Source organism: Rhinolophus hipposideros (genome assembly GCF_964194185.1).
Source record: "Rhinolophus hipposideros genome assembly, chromosome: 8".
NCBI classification, from domain to species: Eukaryota; Metazoa; Chordata; class Mammalia; order Chiroptera; family Rhinolophidae; genus Rhinolophus; species Rhinolophus hipposideros.
Genome location: NC_138054.1, coordinates 11,476,626 through 11,496,145, shown reverse-complemented (window position 1 = coordinate 11,496,145; position 19,520 = coordinate 11,476,626). Strand labels below are relative to the sequence as shown.

Below are 19,520 nucleotides of genomic sequence, written 5' to 3'. Positions count from 1 at the left end.
CATGTGGCTTCTCCTAGGACCTTTGAGAAACAAAATGTTCTCTGAGGTGGAGAGAATGGGGGAGGGTCTCTGTAGACCTCTCCTATCTGTCTTCTACAATAACAGGACTTGTGCTTAGCTTTTACAGAAGGAAGGACTTCCTGTACATAAAAAAATGGCGAATTCAGAGCTTCAGTAAACTGATTTGGAAAGTCTTTGCTTTGGAAGTCTAATGATTTTTTTTTTCAGAAAAAAATGGAGGTGGGTTATAGGAAAGGTCATAGAAAAAGTGTCTAGGTATAGGTATAATCTACACACTGGAGATTTAACATTTGTTCATCCGGTTTGACATTCTGAAGGACTAAGGAAGCAAAGCATTAGGCAGTGTCCATTTTGCAGGCTCTTGCTTTCTAATCTTCTTATGGAAGGCAGTGTAAAATCAATCCCAACAGATGAACGAGAGTTGGTGGAGTCTAAATTCTATTTTCCAAAGCCAGAGAATTCATAACAATAGTAGGTTTTTTTAAAAAAAAATTCAAATGGAGAGTGTATCCTCAGAATGCAAGGTGGCAATTGTTTTTTAAAGCGGTTATTTATTATTTCCTAGAGAGACTGGTTAAGTGTAACGTAGATGTAACAAAATAATGAGGCGAATGAACCCTAACTGTACATACTCTTGACAGAAATGAAATGCACACAGCATCGTAGCAGGTGAAGTGAAGCATTGTCTATCAGGGCTGTTTTTCTTGGCTGCATCTCAGATTGTGTGGGGGGATCCTAACCTCAGGCACAATAGCATTCATAAACAGCCATACATTGCTGCTCTTTCTCCAACGGCCCATAAATACTCATTTTAAAACGAAAACAATCTTATTAAATACCATTCATTCATATCTGGATTTACAGATGCTTGTTATGTTGGAAAACCTGAACCCAATATAATCCTTGCATCCTGAGAAAGACAGAAAGGAAATAGTGGGTTAGAACATTACAAGGTCATAATAAACAATGGTTTCCAAAGGCACAGAATTAGTTATTTTTATTCCATAGTTGGACATTTTGAGGATCATGATATTGCCACTGCTTTTTCTTTTTTTTAACAAAAAATTTAAAAGAACTTATATATATTTTAAGGGGTGAGAGGATTTACAGGGGTTATTAAAAATAAATTTGTGGGACTAATCAAAGACCAAATGGATGTTTGGCTTTCTCTGTTGCGACCAATGTGTATTTTCTAAAACACATTGATTAGTGGTGATTACTGGACAGGTCACGTGTTTATATACTAACAACAGTGATTCTCTTTGGATTAACTCAAATTAGGATACATAGTTGAATTATAAGAATGGTTGCTAGACTATGCTAATTACCACGCCCAATTTTTATGGAAACACAATGCTCCTTCATTATCCCTTCTATTCTTCAATACCTTTTAAAAATTACAATCCAACCCTTTCCTCCCCAAAATCGAATATTAATATAATTTGAGTTCGTGATGGAACTACCATCAGGACTGCAATGCCCCGCAGCTGAAATAATATTTAAAATAGAAGGGATTTGACATTTGAGAAGTCAGTGGCTTGAAATACCCAGTTGTACTTAGCTAATTCAGTCCTTAACCTCTGGTTTCAAATAAATCAATTACAGTCGATTCCACTTCAGTTCAGAAGTGCACAGGGTTTTAGTTAATTGAATACATTTTATTCACTTGCTAGGAATATTCATTTATCAAAATTCCAAACTTAATATACATTTCTTTACAACTCAGGTTATGATAGACTGCACAATCAGATCAAATTTGCCCTGGTTTTCCCCAAATCCTGCTTAAAATCTAAATTTCACCACTCTTTATGAAACAATGTCTCCCTATTCCTTTCTCAATCAAAAGTAAATTTATAGTAATTCCATGTCAGTCAGGAGAGTTGTTTTCCACCACAAAGAAAAAAATCATATGTGGTCATCAGCCTTGAATTAAATTTAAATAGGTTAAGAACAGCTGGATTAATTAAGTTTTTAAAAAGTATTGACCTGAAATAAAAAAAAAAATTACGCATGGTTTCCATTAGAGCTTAACTTTGCTGCAGCTGACAGGTATGACAGCATTTTGCGGTCTTAAAGCCGCAGGCCCCTTTTCTTAACCCCCTCTCTTCCTCTGCCTCCCCCCTCCGACTTTTGGAGAAATGCTTGAATAAATAGCGAATTGTTAACTGAAAGCAGTACGGTTAAATGTGCACACATGAAGTTGTTCTTTAAACAGATATTGATGTATGCAGTGTTTTATATTTATTGTTTGTAGCGTCCTGCTGGCAGCAGTTTACTGTTTGGAAAGGAAAGGGGTTAATTAGCGTCATTATCAATCACTAATGCTTGCCTAACGTGTCCAAAGAATAACTAAGTTAGAGGATGGCATGAAGCCAACAGCTGCTTCATCCCAGTTACATGTCTCCTCCTAAGCCACTCAGCTATGGGGGTGGGGAGGACAGGAGGTGAAGTGAGGAGAAGAATCCCTATTGCTTGGGTAAAAGGGCTATAAAAATCAGGTCAACTCACTAGAGATCCAAGAGAAGGAAAGTATAACATAAATAACCAGTTTTCATTCTCTGAGTTACAGGTGCAGAGATGGCAGCGGTCCTGAAGAAAGAGTAGTAAAATGTGTCCTTTAATTTGCTTGATTATCCAAGTTGGGCATTTGAAGAAACACATCCATATTTCTCTATCATTTAGAGCTAGGTGGCAAAAAGAAATCTAAAATGCAAGGAGAGAAAAAAGAAGAAAACCTGCCACCACAGACAAAACCAAGTCAACCCCAAATATCACCCAACCACCCACCTCAGAAGAGTGAATCCACAGAGCACAACAGGCAATAGTAGTTCTCACGCCTCTGCATAGGGATATTTCTCCTTGTGAATTTCACTGAACAATACTTTTAAATATTAAACTTGGTTGCTGCACAGGCACGCCATCTCAGCTTCCTGTTGTTGCTACTACTGCTCTTAGTGATCCCGTCCTCCCTGTGACACTCCGTGGGAGAGAAACTGAAAAAGTCTGACCCGTTATGGGTTCCTCTTAGAAGCTTGTCTTTATTTGTAAGTTAACCACGAATTAGAACTAAGGACCCCATTGATGATGGGAGTTTACTCAACTGTTTCTCTGAAGGCAGGGATGCATTAATCCGAGATGCAGTATTTATAAACAGAGAGCACTTGTACGGTTGAACAAGACATTGACTTCTTTCTGTGAAAGCATAGCCCAATCTCATGTTTGCCCATGTGGACATAGGTGAGCAACGTTTTCAATCAAATTGTGAATATATGAGTAAGTTAAATCGCCACCAAAGGAAGTAGCTGGTGTTTCCCATCCAGGGCAGTAGGATAGTCATCAGAGTGGGAAGAGAGAAGAATATTGGGATGGAAAACTGTGTGATGTATGCATGTGGAAAGTTCCTGCGTTTAAAAACTAATGTTCTGTTCCTTAGGATCATAATTGATAAGAGGAAAGGAGGGAGTAAAAGATTTTAGGCTGAACCTGGAGTCTTATAACTAAACATAAATATTATGCATGTGCAAAATTATTTCTTTTTCATCTTTGATATCTGAAAAAGATGGCACAGCACCAACTTTTATGTCATAAATCTCTCTGTGAAATAAAAGTTGGTGCTATGCTGTCTTTTTTAGAAGAGCAATACTTAGCATATTGCTGGAGAAGTCTACTTAGGGAAGATGGAAACTCAGGGAGATAACCTTTCTATAGTGGATACCTAAGGATACTTATAACAGAAATTTCTCTCTTTCTTTCCTTCCCGCTCTCCCTCCCGCCCTTCCCCCTCCTCTTTCCCCTCCTCCGCCTCCTTCTCTCTCTCTCTCCCCTCCGTCCCTCCTGCCCTCCCTACCGCCCTCCCTCCTGCCCTCCCTCCCTCTCTTCCTCCTCCTCCTTCATCTTTCTCTCTCTTCTCTTTCCTCTCCCTCCCTCCTTTCTTCCTTTTGTCTCTTTTTAACACAAGAATGAGTCTGATGTCTTCGGTGGAAAGTCCTATGATTATTTTGCCGTTCTATACTAAAGTCCCTTTAGAGGTGGGAATATTTTCAACCTCAAGGAGGGATTTTTTTTTTTTTTAAGTGGCCCGATTCTATGCTGTAGTTTCGCTGAGGGGGATTTTTCTATGGAAATACATATTACATCCGCTAAATTCCTATAACAACCCTAAACACAAAGCCCTTAAACTAAAGGTGGAGTCTCGTGGGCTAGCTTGGCCCACCGTTGGGTTGTCCATCACAACTCTCAACTTTTACAAGTGAAAAAAACCGGGCCCCTGTTTTGTCTGGACGCACATCTCTCGGGGCTCTCGCTTGAGGTGTTTCCGCTCATCACTCTTTTAAACTCAGGCTATCCTGGGGAAATATACACACACATATATATACATATATATATATACATACATACATATATATATACATACATATATATATGTATATATGTATTTATTTATATTTATATTTGAAGTATTTGGTGAAACTAAATTTAGCTAATATAGTTTAAAAGATTTTTTTCCCCCCGAGGCACTTAGTTAATGCTAGGATCAAATTTCCGTTTCTTTTGTCAGCTACCAAATCCTATTTTAGGTTCCCCCTGTCTATTTTGGAGCCCCCAAGTCTCGGCTGCGCTTTTGTCCACAGCGTGAAGTCGGTCCCAGCTCCTGATCTCAGCTCCGGTAGCCAAGCCCCCCGCCCGGGAGGAGGCGGCTAACTCCCCACCCCTCACTGAGTCGGGTCCGGCCCACCTCGGACCCCGCCAGCCCGCCTGGGCGCCGGCCTAGCTAAATTCCCGGAAAAAAATCCCCTGCGTGCCCCTTTCGATTAGAGGCAATTCGCAACTTGATTTTGATGGCCTGGAGTGGGAGGTGGGAGGCGGGCGAAGTGAAGATGGAATGGGGGACCAGAGGTTTGAGCCTGGAGTTGGACGGAGGCGGGGGTGTGGGGTGCAGGCGCTTAGAGGGCAGCCGGGAGGGAGGTTTGGGCGGCGTGGGCGGCGGCCCCCGGCGCTCGCGTCCGGGTTAGACCCAATTAAGCTGCAGTTAAACCCTGAGAAAGAGGTTTGGGACTTGCCTGCGCCTCCCGCCTCCCTTCACGCGCTTGCCGGTGCAGTGAGGGGAGTCGGGAGGCAGCAGGTCAGAGTTTTAAGGGCCTTTTTCGCGGGAACAGCGCTTTAATTAATGACTGGAGGCAGGATCGGGGGAACTTTCTGGCTCCACGACTCCCAAGGCCGCACGAAGTTTCAGCATCCCCGGCCCGGGTGTCTAAGCAGGTAGGGAACTGCGTGGGGCTTCCCTCCCGGCCCCCGCACCCTTTCTCTCCCACCAGGCCTCCCCGAGCTTTTCACTCTTAACTCCTGTCACCAAACGTCTAACTGCGGGGACACCTGTCCCGAGGCGAGGCCTTCCCTTCACCTGGACGCCAGGCGCTCCTGGCGACCCACGCAGCCGCCCAGCCGCCTGCCCACCACAAAGTTGACCATTAGCCACTTGAGTCTTTGAAAAGTCATTAACACCTTGTTTTATTGCAACAATTTGGTTGACCTTCCAATACCCGTTTGACTAAACATCCAGGACCGAACTACCTGAGCAGCGGGAAATCCTATGGGGGAGTATTTATGCAACCCAAGCAGGGGTCTCCCATCAGGATGACCCGACATGAAAGCCTTGGGTGGCGCTCCGAGCCAATCCCAGGCCCATTTGCACCTCTGGACTTCCCCTCCCCCCTCCCTCCTCCCAGATCCCTCCTCCCCCTCCTCCTCTTCCCCCCCTTATAAAAATGCACTCGGACTTTTCGGGGCGGGGGCGGGGAGACTGCGAGGGCTGGGCTGGGCTGTGGAGGGGGGCTTCGCAGATAGTTGATATTCCGGGTCCAGCCGCTCTCCGCGCTCCCATTCTCTAAGCTCAGCCGGGGGGAGTGTCGCCCCGGGCCAAACATATGCTTCTTTCCAGCGCGCTAATCCACCTTCAGCGTGGAAGCATAATTGCTCGAGTGTCCATGGATTCGCGGCGCTTTGTCCCTCGCTGGCTCCCATCAGCCCTGGCACACGCCATTTCAATCAAATCTTTTCAGAAAACTGTCTCCTTTTATCAAGTCCCAGCCCCTGCGAACGACGGGAGCATTTAACAAAACACCCTCGGTGTTCCGCCAGCCTCCCTCAGCCCGGGCGGAGCGCGGAGCTGCGATTATTGCAACAACTTTTCATTGAGTTCAGCGTCTGAGAAGGGGGGCTTGCGAGGGGGGGGGAGGGGGGGGAGAGAGAGAGACAGAGACAGACAGAGAGAGAGAGAGAGAGAGAGAGAGAGAAGCAACATCAGCATCACAGACCCAAACAGGTCTTTTTCTAAAACCCTTGGTGTCAGGTGTATGGAAAGGAAAGGTCAAAGGTCACCCTTAAAGAGAAAACGAGTTTCATCTCAGTTATTTTTTTCTTTGAAATTACAGAATTGACTGCCTCTGTGGAGTATTTGGGCAGTCCAGTGGGATAAAAAGACAGGCAGAAACAAGCTCAGCGAAATGGGCAGAGAACAGGGAAGGACTCTGTTGAAAAGATATTATTGGTAGTCTCTTTAGCAAAAAGCTCTGACAAAAAAAATCCCCAGCGCTGATTCCTATGTACCTATCCAATCTCTCGTTCGTGGCCTCTGACAGGCGTAAATCAAAGGTGAATCTGAAGATTTCTGCCTTATGACAATACTTTCTTGATAAATATGGAAGTCTTAAACACTTATGATTTAATATTTTGACTGGATTCCTAGCTACAGGAGAAAAAACTTTTATTGATTAGGAGAAAAAAAAGGGGGGGAGGAATGACATAGTGAAAGATGAACTCTGGAAAAGACCTTAGAAGCTGATATAAATAATATTTTTGATGCTGTAGAAAAAAGTAATGAAGCCAAACGCAAAAGATGAAGCATGAGGTTTGATTTTGTGTAGCAATTATTATGTAAATACACACAAACAGAAGAGATTGTAGTTCTATTATAAGAACACAGCTTTGCTGCTTGTTTATAAAATGAGAACGTCAGAGTAATGAACAGTTTTCTTCAAATCTCAGACCACCTCATCTTGAGATTGATTTTAAGGGACTTAGGTAGTTTTCTTTCTGCAACAATTTATTTCATGATGATCAAGGAGGAGAAAGTCAACACAAATGGACATTGCACTTGTTCTACAGCCTTAGAATACAACAGGCGTTTATGGCATGAACACAATCGGACTTTTTGGTGCTTCCTCTTATTCCTTGCATGTCCAGGCTAAGGAAGATTATGAAGTGCTTGAAAGTGATAAGTTCTTCTCACTCACATGGGCCTTTCAATGCCAATCCCACTATCCTTCATCCACTTCCAGAGCCAGATGAAATTGTTGAGGTCTCCCGATTAACCAAGTGGATGAGGCAAGTTTGCTGTTAGTGTTGAGGTTCCGGCACTTCTTTTACGTGAGACCCTCCAGGACCACAGTTAGCAACGGGCTAACGTTAGTCTTCTAAAATGTTCAGACAGTGGGATCAGAAATAATAGGACTTTGGGGAGAAGAAGGCTGTCCTTACTCAGCCTGGAAACTGGAAAATGAGACACATGAACTTCATATATACAAGAAATTACTTTGTTATGGTTATGAAACAGTAAAGAATCGATAAAATCCTTCAATACCTAAACCTCATCAGGGGATTGTCAGGGGAAAGAGACGGAGAGTGATTTTGAAATTTTTATTCATTTGCTTACATTATGATCTTTTTGTAATTATAGAGCAAAAGAAAGACAGTAACCAAGATCACCTCCAATCCTCTTTGCATCCCTGCAATAAGATGCGGGGGTGAGGGGGGTCAGGGGTGGGGGGGGTGGAAATCCAGTAAGAAGCAGTAATCTTGGGAAGGAGAAAGAAGTTAAATACTAAACACCAGGATGGCAAGGACTGGAAGAACCCTTTCAGTTGGGGAGACCATAGTCTTGCATATTCTATTTCTCACCCACACCTTCCATAGCCAGTTAAATGGAAGAACTGAAAATAATGGGATCCAAGGAGGGAAACTGTTTTCTGACATATCAGGGAGCATGGAAGTGATCCTAACCTTGAGGATATTTTTCCAAGCCAAAATTGTCTTGAAGATTCCCACAAAGTTCGGAGGCTGGGAACTGAATGGGTTCCCTCCTCTTTCATCACGAGACATAAGCAGGTGACTCCAGCGTCTTGAGATGCCTGAAACAAGGTGGGGTGGGGAGACCAATTATGTGGAGATGATGAATTCCATGAGGTTTCTAACCATCTAGGACTGTACCTATAAAAAGCTCCAAGAACAACAGAATAGAGAAAAGTTCTGAAGAGGAAAACCTAAAATTAAACTAGCTCATTCAAAATGAGACCATTCTTAGACGTGGTTTTTTTTTTTTTAAACACTCAAAGAAATACTGATCTCTCCAAATTCCACCTATACCGCTGATATCTAACTCTGTTACAAGGCTGAGAAGTCTGGACTGGCACTTCCCCTTCAAACTCTAGCAAAGCCTTGTGTTCTTCAGTGACATGGCTTAGAAAGGTAAGAATCCACCTGTGTGTTTCTGAAGGGGACTTTTGCCACTAACTCAATCAGGTCTAAGGTGAAGACTGGAGCAGGGAGGTGTCTCAGAGAATCTTGGGGCTAGAAAATCCCCTTCCTATACCCTTTAGTATAATTCCCAGTTCTTGGAAGTTAGTGCCCTGTCACATCAAGAGAATCAAGTCACTGTTCTGTGACTCAGTGAAACTAGAGCTGCTTAGAAAAAACTCAATGGGTCTCACTAAGTTTAGAGAAAGCTCTTCTAAGGAAAAGAATCAAGAAGAAAACAGGAATTCAGAGAATCCTCTTGATTTTCTGTCTCACCCCATTTTCTTCTCCTCTCTCCCCACTGAGTATTTCGACTGAACTTAGTGTTTCTTTCTTAGTGTTTCCCTCCTTTGCTGAGAAAGCCTAAGAACCTTCTACTAGGCTTAGATTTAACCACAACTCTTACTAAATCTGGCTTATGAAAACCAGACTTCTCTGAGAGACGGGTCTTCTGGCAGCAATTAGTCTGACTTTTCTTTAACAAAATTCTTTGTAATGCCATTCAGAAAAAGGCCGGTAGGAGTTTGTGGCAGGGAGTGTGTATGTGTGTGGGTGGGTATGGGAGGGGGTAGCTGAGGTGGGGGATGGTGTTACAGAAGGCCAATTTGTATGACTTGGTGGAAAAAAAAAATCCCAATGTTAGCACATTAACTTTGGGAGCTGTGAAATATTTAATTAGTGCACTGGTTGGAATCCTATTAAAACTGGCTCTATTTCTGAAGACTGCCCTGAAAATCAGCTTGTTCTTTTCCTATGTGCAGCGTATAAAACAGCATTGCCATCTCTCCTTACCACAGAATTATTTCAAACAGTTTACCAAAGGAATTTACCTTTAAAAGCACGACTTCCTGGAACAAACGAAAGAAATATCCCAATTAGTGAGTATTTGAAGGTAGAGGATTCTATGAGTGGGTATGAGAAAAGAGGGAGAGAGCCTGGAGGAGCGAGGAAACAACAGTCTGTCATCTTCTCTGTTTCTGACTCCTGGGGCAGCAGCAAAGTCCTAGAGATGCTTTCCTATTGCCCTCCTCCCCTACACGTATTTAAAAATTAAACCCCACAACACACACACAACAAACAAGAGACCTATTCATTGAGTCTGCAAAGCCACCTTCCTCTCCTGGTTATGCAAATACTAAATTGAATCAAGTGGCTATAGTGTTCAGCCCATTGCTGAAATATGATAGAAAAAAAAAAGTTGAGTATTCCAAGGAAATTGATCCCAACAGTTCATTTTCAGTCGGTGTGGATGTCTGTGTGTCTGAAGGTGGAGACACAAATACATCTTGTTAAAGTTGTGGCTGCCATTCTGAGAAGCAGCCTAAGGTTTTAGAACCCCGCCCCACACCCCTTCCTGGGGAGATGAGAATTTGAGCCATTTAAGATACAACGCAGAAAACTTTGGCCAGCGGACTCCTGAGAGAGGACTCCTCTCTGAACTCCCTCTCGTCCTGGTTTCCCCGACGTGGACGGGATCCGAGGTCCGAAGGGCCAATTTAATTTAGAGTCCATCCCGAGCGGGAAGCCTGCCAGCTCCTGCCTCCAACCGTCCCCAGAGGAAGGAAGGGTTGTGGAAACTGCCTGAGACCCTGCTGGGAGCACACACGCTCCCGTTCCCCTTCAGACCTGGGGCGCAAGGACTTTCTCTAGGCTATGGAGACAACTGAATTTTGTTCCTGAGAACCAGGGCACACCTTGGGCGTTCCTTTTCCTCTCTAGGCCTCCGGAGTCACTGACATCGCGAACTTATGGACAGCCATGCCCGAGCATCAGTTTCCCTGCTGCGGCGACCAAGGCGGGAAGTTTCTGAGAAGGCCTGGGACACTTGCGCTTCGGGAAATCAAAGTGGGGGCCGCCAGGAGCAAAGGGATCAGCTTCTCTTCGTAGTCCAAAGTGGTGTTCTCCGCAGCAGGGCCCTGGGCAGAGCCCCAGGAACCCAACCCCTGCCCAGAACAAGGACAAGGCGCAGCGCTTGTTCTCCGCCACCATCTCCATCTTAAGCAGCATAAAAAAAAAAAACACCCTAAAAACTAATCTTTCTGCACACCCAATACATCATTTCAATAAGAATGACTTCACTTTAATAAAGATTTAATACGTTAAATCTGTCTTTGTCGCTGATTGATGCTTCTTTGTCTTGAAAACGATTTGGGTTTTACTGACCAAGAATTCTGGGGGAAATGCTGTAATTCAGAGTCGGGGGTTGTTATTATTGTTTGATAACAGTTCCCGAGGAAGAAAAACCCCGCGTGCGCACTGACACACACGCGCTCGCACACTCACAGGCCCGCTTGCTTTCTCTCTTCAGGCTCTCCAGCACGGAAACCTAGAAAGCTTTCCTGAGCTTCCCGGGACGTGGGGGAAGGGGAGCGCGGGGAGGGGAGGGGGGCGCGGGCGGGGAAAGGGGGGGCGGAATGCAGAGCCCGGCGTCTGTCGGGGAATCATTTGCCCTGAATCACAAATTTTCACGGCTTAAAAAGAAAAGGTAAAGCTAATGTCTGGCTCAATTAATAAACATGGTAATTTCACACCCGGAGAAGGACATAATTTCATCCGAGCGCTATCGGCGCCATCACAAAGGGTCAGGGCGCAGCTGCGGCGAACCCAGGTCATTACGGAGTCGCCGAGCGGCTCCAGCTCCCCGGCCCAGCGCGCGCCTCGAGGCGAAGGATGGCTGCGGGCGAGGCCGGGGCTTCCCCCGATAAAGGACTTACCCACGGTGCAGGAAATGGAGAGGCCTGCAGATGAGGAGTAATCAGCTCGCAGACGTATCGCCCGCCACGGTCCCCCGCCCCCCGCCACTGACTTTTTAAAAATAAAAGATAAAACAAGCAAACACTCTCTCCCCATCATCATCTCTTTCTCTTTCCTTTTCATGTACTTTTATAATAAAACCACGACCAAAACACTATAGATACACACACATACATATTTTTATTTTTTTTCGAGGTTGTCTTTGATTCGTCGTCAGTAGAAACCTATTGTATCTGTAAATTTCAGGACAGTTGTAGTTGATAAATTTCTGGTGTCAAGATTTGGGGCCAGGAGCGCGGAGACAAGATATTAGCTTCAATCTCATAATCTCTTAATCACATTACACTTTAAGTGAGCATGTGTAATTTCACCCATCAATGATTTATTTAAGCATTTGGAGCACAATTACTTGTCTCATACACAAATACTGACTGGAGCATTGTTTGCTAGAAAGAAACCCTGAGATTTAGGAAAAAGAACATATCTTTTCTGTTCCATTATGTGCCCCACCGCGGAATCAAAATTCATCTGTAATCGAGACCCGCAGGGCCCATCTCCTCAAAGGAAGGGGGCCCCGAGGCAAATCCACCCGAACCACAAGGGGGGCACCCCTCCCTCTTTTCTGGGTTTAGATTTTTAAGCAGATCTTCAAAGCTAAAATAAATGCCCATTAAATAGTCGCATGCAAATGGAATGGAGCCGGGCAGCTAAACACACAAAGCCCATCTCACATAAAACAAAAGCATGATTGATGGCAACCCGCATGCTCGTGTGTTTGGAAAAAAAATTATACTTGTCCAGTCTCCTAGGTGTCTAAATTATTGAAGAGCGATGTGCATATTTCAACGGGAGAAGGTGGCAGAGGTTAGGGACCGGCGGTCGGCGCAGCGAGTGCCACCGGGTTGTTGGTACATTTGGGTCTAGGGAGACACCCGTGTAAAGAATTTTAACACATTCTTTTCTGGGCGGCCAAAGAGGCAGCGTTAACCTGACAGTTCTCGGGCAAATGGTTAGAGAAAATGGATCGCTTTCCTCGGCCAGGGACCCCATTTCCCCGCCTTGGGCAGCCGGACCCTCTGCAAGGCTGACCGCTCCACGTGCGGTGCAGGCCTCAGACGCGGGCCGACAGGGCACCCGCCGCGCTGCATCTTAGCTGGCCCCGCGGTGCCCAGCCCGGCCCTGAACTTCCGCTCGCGAACGGGGTTTCGGAGCCTTCACGGGGGAGCTCAGCCCAGGGGTTGGACTGTGCAGGCGGGGCCCAAGGAGACCAGCCACTGGAGGAGGCGCTCGCGGCGTCAGTTCTTTGTTCTGGCCTTTTCAGGGCCTCCAAGTGGGGCGCCTCAGGGGACCCGTCGCTCTGTCGCTGGGGGCATCGGACTGTGCGGGCTTGGCTCCAAGCGGGAGGCAAGACTGGGGGGAGCTAGTGTTGGGATTATGTGGCTACTTTGGAGGGGGGGGGGTGGGACTTGCTAAAGCAGGGAATGGTAAAACAAGCGGGAAATAGAGGGACCTCTCCAGTATCCGATTTTAAATCTAGGAAGGAAACATTTGAAAATAAGCAAGCACCTGTGTTTATCTCCCCCCAGTTGTTCTCCCCTCTGGTTTTCTCTTGTCTTCAACTCTCCATCCCCTCTCTCCCTCTGTTGCTTTATCTTCCTTTTCTCCCTCCCTTCATCCTTCTTTTACCCTCTATAAATATGCTGAAGAGAAAAACGACCCTCAGCAACAGCAATTCCTGCTCCCAGAGAGTGGATCTGTCTATGGGGATCAGGCTTAACAGCCTCTGGTCTGCGAGGGAACCTCAAGCGTCCTCTTTTTCGCTAGGTTTGGGGTGGGGGAGGGGGAGAGACAGGGGGTCCCCTTGTCCTCAGCGGGCGGAGAAATCAGTATTCTCACGCATCGAATCCTAGCCCCAAACTTGATTCCGTCTTGCACCTCCAGTCAGGCTCGGAGGATTCATAATAGCGATGACAAAGAGTAATTACATATTAGAAAACAAAACAATAATTACACCACCAAGTCGACACACACTAGTCAGCGAAGCACAGCGCCTGGGTTGGAAACAACACAGCCTGCGCCGTCCGCGGTTGACTCAGCAAATCAGAAAAGTCGGGGAACCGTGTCCACACCCGCGGATGCGAACCTCTCTCGAGGCTGGACCGCAGATGAGCCTCTGTCCCTGCCGGGTCACCTGCTAACAGATCTCAGAAGTCTCCTTTCATAATATCTGATTTGGGAGTTGTCTGGCAGAAAAACATGTCACAAGGATCACACGGCCGGTTTCTTGGAGAGCCAAGTGTAGTTTTTTAACCAAGGTAGACACAGATTCTTGGGTTTGAACTACTGTTTCACAGTTTTACATCGAGCAGAGAAAAAGGTCGTCCTTACATGTTAGTTTCCCCCAGCACCTGTCACCTGGTTCCTTGGTTACTTTACAGCCCCCTCAGGCCTCGGCGTCTTCGGGTTTCCACTTTACTCCCCCAGGTGTCAAATCCGTCTAACCCTTTTTACTTCTTCCCCGGGACCTGGAGGCGGGATATTGGGCCCAGCGTGGGACAGAGCCGTCTCTAAAAGGCCCATCGCGATTGCTGTCATGTTCCCCAGTTCCTTTGGACCGGGCGTGGGGGAGGCTCCTGGTCCGGCATGGCTCCCCTTGCCCGCTCCAGTGACTCCAGCGAGTTCTCTGGTTCGTCTTGGGGCCCAGGCCCGGGCGGTAGATGCAGGATTTGGGGGATGGCTGGGGAGTAGTCCGACTCCTGGCTGCCATTCATTGCCCGCCAGCTCCGACTGCAGTCCGGGTGTGAACACGAACCCAGTTTGCTTGGACCAGGAGACCGTGCCTAGAAGATGCATCTAAGCTTGAAACACGGGGAAGGGCTTTAAAAAGGTTTAGCCGGGGCCTCTATTCGGGTCTCTCCTCCCACTTCCCCCCGGCCTTTCTTCCGGGATTTGGAGCCTGTCTCAAAGGCGAGGGGCTCGGATGGGGGGGGGGCAGTGCGTTTGTGCCAAGGGGGGCATCGAAGGGCAAGAGCCGATCTAAGGATCATCCTCGCCAGGCGCGGGGATGCCGTGCCCCCTCGCCCGGGAGAAAGCCCGGAGCATCCCCGTAGGCCCCAGGTGTGAGCTGCACTCAGGCCCGGGGATCAGCCGCACGTTCCCCTTATCTAGGCACCATCCACAGGCGGTAAAGGAATAAGACTTGGCCCAGAAGGGAAAAGGCCGTAGCGACTCAGAGTGGGTACCTAAGACTTGGCGAGTCTGAAAAGCCGGCGGGATAATGCCAGGTGGAAGCGAGCGAGCAGCCCTTGTTGGGTCTAGCGCCCTCTATAGGGCTCACGAGCCCCGCCGCGTGTGGACCGCTCTCCTTTCATCCCCCAGGGCTCAGAGAAGGACAAAGGACCTATAAAAAAATCCAACAACAACAAAAAAATATCAGCTTGACCCCCAAAAGAACACTGTTTAATGAGGTGGAAAATTCTTCCACACAAATTGCTTTTTCTACTACTTTATGAGAGTTCATAAATGTTAATGAAATCCAGTTACCAAAAAGTAACATACATCATTGCAGCTGAAGGGGAAGCAGAGGAAGGAAGGTGGTGGTTAACGTACAATCATAATTAAAATAAGAGCAGCGGCAGCAACAATGCGGCCTATGGCTAATGTGGTTGGAGGCCCAGTCCAGCGTCGCACCATTATACCCGATCTGGGTTGGCCACTGGTTCTTTCACTGGAGAGAAACAACGACGGCATAACCCTGGCAGCAACAACACAACCAAAACCGATAAAAACAAAATGCTGCTCTGTTTCTTTTCTTTTACAACAGAATGCTTATTATTGACTCAAACGTCCTCAGAATTCATGCAGAAAGAGGAGCCCAACAGGAATGCCTAGGAGAAGAGAAAGGGAGACAGCAAGTTCACAGACAACCTGCAGGACATGATCACTTTTGTCCTTCCTCTCTGTACATCAGACTCTAAACTCCTAGAGCAAGAGTTCTTATTCTTTTTCAAGCGTCCTTTCTATCCTCAGTACCCAGCCCAGCGTTTGCACATAGTAGGTGCTTTATAGCACCTACTATTAGAATAGAATATATTTTGAGTAAGTGAATGATTGAATGGACCAATAACAGAAAGGTAAATAACTCAATAGACAATCTATTTGATAACATTTGGAGGTGGACTGAGGTACCCAAGCACTAAATATTTTCAATATCCAACAAATAGTTTTCGGTAACTTACTATGTGCAGGAACTATTCTTGGCAGTGGGATTACAGCAAGCAAAACAAACAGACAAAAAATACCTGTCCTCATGAAGCTTACATTTTGATTTGGGATGTTTTGGTAGATGTATTGTTTTACATGGCAGGGCAAATCATTCTATCAAACTTTGGAAAAATGCCTTTTGACCTTCCAGATTCCTCTTTATTAAATGGAATTTAGGTGAAGAGATGTGAGGTCTACTGGTGAAAGTCACTGTATAAAGAATATGCTTTTTTCCTTTCAGCTTTATTAATATATGATTGACAAATTTGACGTGTATGTATTTAAAATGTATGACTTAATATTTTGATATCTATATGTATATGTATATACTTGTACATATATAATTAAATGATTACCACACTGAAGCTAATTAAAATATCCATCACCTCACATAGTTACCTTGATTTTTGTTTTTTGTTTTTGTGACAATACTTAAGATCTACCCTCTTAGCAAATTTCAAGTATACAAGACTACAGTATTGTAAACTGTAGTCACTGTGCTGTACGTTAGATCTCAAGAACTCATTCATCTTGCATAACTGAAACTTTGCAGCCTTTGACTAACATTTTCTCATTTCCCCCTCCTCCTATCCACTGGCAATCACTATTCTACTTTCTGCTTCTATGAATTCAACTATATTACATTGCATGTTACAGTGATCTCATGCAGTGTGTATTTGTCCTTCTGTGTTGGGCTTATTTCACTTCACATAACGTCCTCCAGTTTCATCCCTGCTGTTGCAACTGGCAAGATTTTCTTCTTTTTAAAGGCTGAATAATATTCCATTGGAATATATTTTGAAGGAAGATGTGTTATATTTCTTTAATGGTATCATTTTTGTCTTATGACTTTATTTCTGAAGGAGAATGTTGTCCTGTTTCCTTGAGAGCTGCTAAAATCAAGTCAATCTGACTTTTCACACGTGGAGTAATATATCATGTCGTCTGAATATGAGTACTAATACTAATAACTATAATTTTTTAGCCCTTATCTTTTGTCAGTTGTGTGTTTAGTGCCTTATGGACTTTACTTCATTTAAACTCTTAACAACCCTTTGAGACAGGTGCTGTTGTTGGTATCTTTACTTTTTAAATGAGGGAACCAAGGCTAAGAGAAGGTAAATAATTTATCTTAGACCATTGATGAGTAACATCTGGAACCCAGGACACTATAATGGAGAATGCACTGCCGCGGGACTTTCAGCCATTGTGATCAAAGGCAAGCCATTGTCCTCAGCTTTCTTATCTATAAAATGCAGCTAAAACCTGCCTAGTCTATATTGTTCACAGTGTGGTGAATATAAAATTTGATTCATTTATGAAAACACATTGCAAATATTAAAATGCTGCATGAATATATGGCAGGTTTTGTTGTTGTTATTATTTATTTTTATTATTTTTATTTATTTTTTTAACTAAAAGAGTTGACAATTTTATTTTTACATGTCACAATACAAATGAAAATTGCTTTTTTGGTCCCACTACACCCTTCCAAAACTATTCTCTTTGATAGGAAAGGGGGAGCGAGTCTTCCTTGTCATGCTGTTAGGAAACCCCCAGGGTCCCAGCACCGTGATCTCCTGGCGAAATAGAACAAGTTATATAGAACTGTTAGAAAGAGGCTCCCCTCTTTCCTTATCTGTCTGGTTGAGTCATTCCTGGCCGAGTGGGTACCACCATGGGACGGGCGGGAGGTCTCATCATTGGGGGCCCTGGCATCATTGGCATGTGAGGCCTCCCATCGGCGGCCTCATTCCAGGAGCAGATCCCACAGGCATCATCCCAGGAGGAGGAGGGCCCATCATTGGCATCATGGGAGGGCCCCCTATGTGGGGTGCTGGCATCATACCTGGGCGAGGAGGACCCGGGAGGCTGGGGGAAGGTGGGATCACTGTCCCCACAGGTGGAGGAGCAGAGAATGGAGTAGGAAGTATCTTTCCTTGCTGAAATGCTGCGGTTGTTTTGTCAATCAGACTCTGAGCCTGCTCTTCCATCCATTTCTGATAGTAGTCTTTCACATTCTCTTTGTGTTTCCTACCACTGCAATGTGTCTTTCTCACAGGTGGAGAGTCATGAGTGAGGTATGTATCGCAGTAGTCACAATAAAACTTAGGCATGTTGCTGCGCAAGATGTTGGGCACTCGATGTTGTTGTTATTATTATACATTGTTTCTTATCTGTAATTGCTAGTACCTCCAAAAACCTACTCTCTAGCGGTAATCACTGAAATTGATTAGACTTTAGCTGCATGATTCTTTTGGGATGTGGACCATGCAGGTTGAATGGAGGAAAAGCCACTGGAGATGATTTGGCTCTTCCTGATGAGTCTCCCTACATCCTGTGGGACCTCAGGGTCTGCCAGGAGTGGGTGTCTGAGGCCCCTGCCCCACTCCACAGTCTTCCTGCCTCCTAATTGCAGGGTGCTCTGCTCTGCCTTGCCTGAGCCATCACTTTTAGCAGCCAGTCCTGGCACAACAGTGAGAAAAGTTAAGTGTTATTTTTTGTGAGTAAATTTGCAATGCTGCTTTGAGACAAGATAATTACTACTTCCCATACCTTATTGTGTCTGCTAGAGAAGTGGTCATAAAGACATCAAACAAGCATCAAGTCTCTGTCACCGCCTACTGCACCTGTCACCCTCCAAAAAATGGGCAAAACCTGTGGGTGTTTGAAAACCGTTCGTACATTTTCACGCTAGGCCCTTGTCTGAGGCAGCACCTGGAGGTGTCTTTAATGTTTGAAATACGGGTCAGTTAATCAAGGAATAAAGAAGCAGAGCTATTAAGGACACACTGGCTTCTTCATTGTTGTGATAATCAGTCTTTATATTTCATTCATTCAGGTGTTCATTCATTTATTCAACACTTTTGAGCTCTTTTCTATGAATTCAAAAATTTCATTGAGAAGCTTCTGTGCTGGTGGAGCGGCGCATGAGTAAAAATGTAATTACAGAACAGTAAGGTAAATTCTAATAGAGATTTATACACAGAGTAGGGCTGGATCAGTGAATCATTTTGATACATGAAATTAGACCAGAGCATGCAATCTCAACTGGGGTGATATTGCCCTCAAAGGGACAAACATTGGTTCTTGGAGGTCAAACATATCTCAGATGTTACAATGATGTGTGGCCCTCCAAGCTCAACCCTACTTGACAAAATCTTATTCCTTTGTATATAATTTCTTTTGTTAGATAGACTTTAAATTAAGTTTTATTGTTTTTCTCCTTAGAGGGAGTAATAATGAAAGAAAGGCTGATGACCCCTGGGCCAGATAGATGAATTTGCCTCACCATTTGAGACTGTCTCAGGCTAGCAGGTTGGCTGTGTGGCTGCCTTTTCCACTTAGTTAAAAAGCAGCAGTTGGTTGGGCTGATTTTTCCAAAAAATTGTCATTATTTTACTGATAAAAACCCTCCTGATTCATGGCTTTATATAGACAGATTTTACACCCCCCACACCCTTACCAAATCTCATAAAATACGAAAGTGAATTCTCAAATATTCTTCTAGTTACCTCAGAAATTAGTTAATGCTGGAAAAGCATGGAAAAACCAACTTTTGGCCTCAGTTTTCCTGCTGCAAAATGAAGCTGCTAGATAAAATGTTGAGACTCTAGAAGGGAGAGGTTTTAGAAAGATGATATTCCATGTTATTAATTACAAATAGATGATTGCTGAATTTGTAAACATGTTTTCTCTTGTTCATGAAAAGGTTAAGATATCAAATTTTAATACACAGAGAAAGCAATAAAATGCCTTTGCAAGGTTGTAAATCATTTTTTTTTTTTTTCGGTTTGCAGTTTTTATCCTTTAGGCTAACTGTAATTACCACTACAATATCTTGTCCCAAAATTAACCTAAGAAATTGCTGAACCCTATATTTGAAATTTTTGGAGACAGCTTTGGAAGGA

At 44.7% G+C, this 19,520-nt stretch overlaps 1 pseudogene across 1 annotated transcript; it reads right to left on the bottom strand.

Moving 5' to 3' along the window:
- Window positions 1-17,244: 17,244 nt before the first annotated feature.
- LOC308501079 (U1 small nuclear ribonucleoprotein C-like) lies at window positions 17,245-17,603 on the bottom strand (annotated as a pseudogene). The gene has a single exon. The product of its transcript is annotated as a U1 small nuclear ribonucleoprotein C-like (transcript).
- Between the last annotated feature and the right edge of the window lie 1,917 nt (window positions 17,604-19,520).